At 35.0% G+C, this 3,459-nt stretch overlaps 1 pseudogene; it reads left to right on the top strand.

Annotated features, from left to right (window-relative positions):
- Nucleotides 1-1,712: 1,712 nt before the first annotated feature.
- On the top strand, nt 1,713-3,171 carry LOC149209967 (pinosylvin synthase pseudogene; annotated as a pseudogene).
- The last annotated feature ends 288 nt before the right edge of the window (nt 3,172-3,459 follow it).

Raw genomic sequence — 3,459 nt, 5'->3', positions numbered from 1 at the left:
ATGGAAGTGACGGTAGGTTCTAATAGACTCTAAACTATTAAAAGCCTTTGGCTACATAAAATAAACTATAAAATGTCACTCATGTGTTACCATGTAATTGTTGCATATAATTTTATTTATTTATGGTGTATGTGAGAACATGTTACATGTGAGAGTATGAATGGAAGTGACGGTAGGTTCTAATAGACTCTAAACTATTAAAAGCCTTTGGCGGCATAAAATAAACTATAAAATATCACTCATGTGTTACCGTGTAATTGTTTTGTTGCATATAATTTTATTTATTTATGGTGGATGTGAGAACATGTTAACTCGATGGAGAAACTCTCGTAAAGTATGAATATTCAAAACCCATCCACCCTTACTTTTCTAAAACGTTTCATAGATTTTAAATTTTAGACATTTACATTAATTTTAAAAATTATATAATATTAATAATATCTTATTTATTTAACAAATAAGTTATATATTATAATTTAAATAGATTTAATGGTGAAGAAAATGTGTTTTTCTTATTTTTAATATATATAATTATAATTTAAAATTAATAGATCCACCTACCATATAACATTTGTGTAAATTAATAATTTTTTATTAAATTCTTCAATTCTAATATTATAGTTAAATATATAATTTGGTCCATTTTGAAAATACGTATAAAAAATAAATGGTTACAAAATATAAATACCATAACATATAATATCTAAAGTACTTTTAAATATTTTATATATTTGAAAATAAAATGTATGAATAGAAAATGATTTTGAAATATAAAAAATTATAAAACATGATATTTGGAATATTTTCATAAACCTTGAAAAAATATATAATAAAAATATCCATTTTTATTAATATTTTGACTATATAAAACATATTTATAATCCTAATATTTTATAATATTAATAAATATGCTTTATATTCATAATATTTTATAATATTAATAAATATGTTTTATAGTAAGCATATTCATTTTTACTTATCGATAAATTAAAATTTAAGTATTGTTGAATAATATTATAATTTTTTTATAAAATTTAAGATTAGTTTATTATTCAAAATAAATATATTTCATGGTGCATATTTCCACTTTCAATGAGTAGTTTGACATACTTGTTTTTTAAAATTGTCACTCAGCTAATCAATAATTGAATAGCATTGTAAGTTCTCACATATAAACATCAGTCAAACTATTTTAACATCAACAATTTCTAAAAGTAGAGGTTAGATTAATGTGATATTGGGTGGATTTGTAATTACCTCGCAGTGCACCAGAAGGAAGGAAGGTAGGTTGGTGAGGTTAGATTCATGTGATACTGGGTGGATTTGTAATTACCTCGCAGTGCACCAGAAGGAAGGAAGGAAGGTTGGTGAGGTTAGATTCATGTGATATGTCACGTCACTCACTATATTATATTTTCTTCCTTTTCCTCATTGGCGGGCGGGCGGCTTCACAGTTGTGTCACTCAAATACAAATACATTGATTGGCGGGCGGCTTCACAGTTGTGTCACTCATATACATTGGCGGCTTCACAGTCGATTTCGACCGAGTTGATGGATAATCTGAATATTCAAAACGTGTACAATCACGTTTCTGATGATTTACAGTCTCGTCTCCTCTCCTGTCCTGTTTTCATGCGAAGAAATTTTATTCTTATTACAAAAACCAACCTGTCCTGTTTTCATGCGAAGAAATATTATTCTGAAATCTGCAATACTTAATCAATATTAGCGTAGCGTCACATGCGAAGAAATATTATTCTGAAATCTGCAATACTTAATCAATATTAGCGTAGCACAAACTTTCTTTTATTATTACATTAGCCACCCAGCTAGTCAAACAAGTGAGAGATTCCGAAATCTGCACTGCTTACTTTTCAAATTTAGTGGCGGTAACTTTTTCGGATATTATTGTAATATTTAGTGGCTGTAATATTTTTCAGATATTAGGTTGATTGATTATAATTTAAATCATGTGATGAATCATGAATATACAAAAAAAATTTGAGGTTAGTTTTTCTAATCATCATACATATGGCTCCATGTAGGTGAAAGGTCAGCAATAAAACAGAGATACATGTACCTCACGGAGGAGATTCTCAAGAAGAATCCCGATGTGTGCGCGTTCGTGGAGGTGCCATCGTTGGACGCACGACAGGCCATGTTGGCTATGGAGGTGCCCCGGCTGGCAAAAGAGGCCGCTGAAAAGGCCATTCAGGAGTGGGGGCAGTCCAAGTCTGGGATCACTCATCTCATATTTTGCAGCACAACGACTCCGGATCTACCCGGAGCAGACTTTGAGGTAGCCAAGTTGCTGGCGCTGCACCCGAGTGTGAAGAGAGTGGGCGTGTTCCAACATGGCTGCTTTGCCGGAGGCACCGTTCTTCGAATGGCGAAAGACCTTGCCGAAAACAATCGAGGAGCTCGGGTGCTGGTCATCTGTAGTGAAACCACCGCCGTTACCTTTCGTGGACCCTCCGAGACTCACCTGGACAGCCTGGTGGGGCAAGCTCTGTTTGGCGACGGTGCTTCTGCCCTCATCGTGGGAGCTGATCCCATCCCTCAAGTGGAGAAGGCCTGTTTCGAAATCGTTTGGACAGCCCAGACAGTTGTTCCCAACAGCGAGGGAGCCATCGGTGGGAAGGTGAGAGAGGTCGGACTGACCTTCCAACTCAAAGGCGCGGTTCCGGATCTAATCTCTGCCAACATTGAAAACTGTATGGTGGAGGCGTTCAGTCAGTTCAAAATATCCGACTGGAACAAGTTGTTCTGGGTTGTTCATCCCGGAGGACGTGCCATCCTTGATCGGGTGGAGGCCAAGCTCAATCTGGATCCCACAAAACTGATACCCACCAGGCACGTTATGAGCGAGTACGGAAACATGTCCAGTGCGTGCGTCCACTTCATATTGGATCAGACGAGGAAGGCGTCTCTACAAAACGGATGTTCAACCACCGGAGAGGGATTGGAAATGGGAGTTCTATTTGGATTTGGGCCGGGCCTCACCATCGAAACAGTCGTTCTCAAGAGCATTCCTATTCAATAATTCAACAACTAAACTTTCAGGTTTAGAATAAATAAATGTGAGCAACTATCCATTTTTACTCTTTACTCCAAGAGAATAAATGTAACCAAGATAGAGTGTTTCTAATAATAGTTCCAAATTCCAAAAAGTGCATGAGTTTCACTGTATCTTTCTTTCTTTCTTAATAAAAGAAAGCTTATAGTTGTAAAATATTCAAACGTACTTTCTACTCCTCTCCTCTCCGAAAATAGGTTCTTATTCTCTCCTATTGGAGCCCGCCCTTCAAATTGAGAGAGAGACGACTGAATGTTTGAAAATATTCTGAAACGTACTTTCTACTTTTTTACATATTTTGAGTTAAATAATATTTGAAGTTCCAATTTTTGAGTTAAATAAGATTTGAAGTTCCAATACTTTTTTACATATTTTGAGTTAA

The sequence above is a fragment of the Pinus tabuliformis genome, chromosome 1_2, assembly GCF_031772625.1.
Source record: "Pinus tabuliformis cultivar Carrire ecotype Pingquan chromosome 1_2, CPIR1, whole genome shotgun sequence".
Lineage (NCBI taxonomy): Eukaryota > Viridiplantae > Streptophyta > Pinopsida > Pinales > Pinaceae > Pinus > Pinus tabuliformis.
The sequence above is the reverse complement of the archived record's forward strand: the minus strand, read 5'-3'. Positions and strand labels throughout refer to the sequence as shown.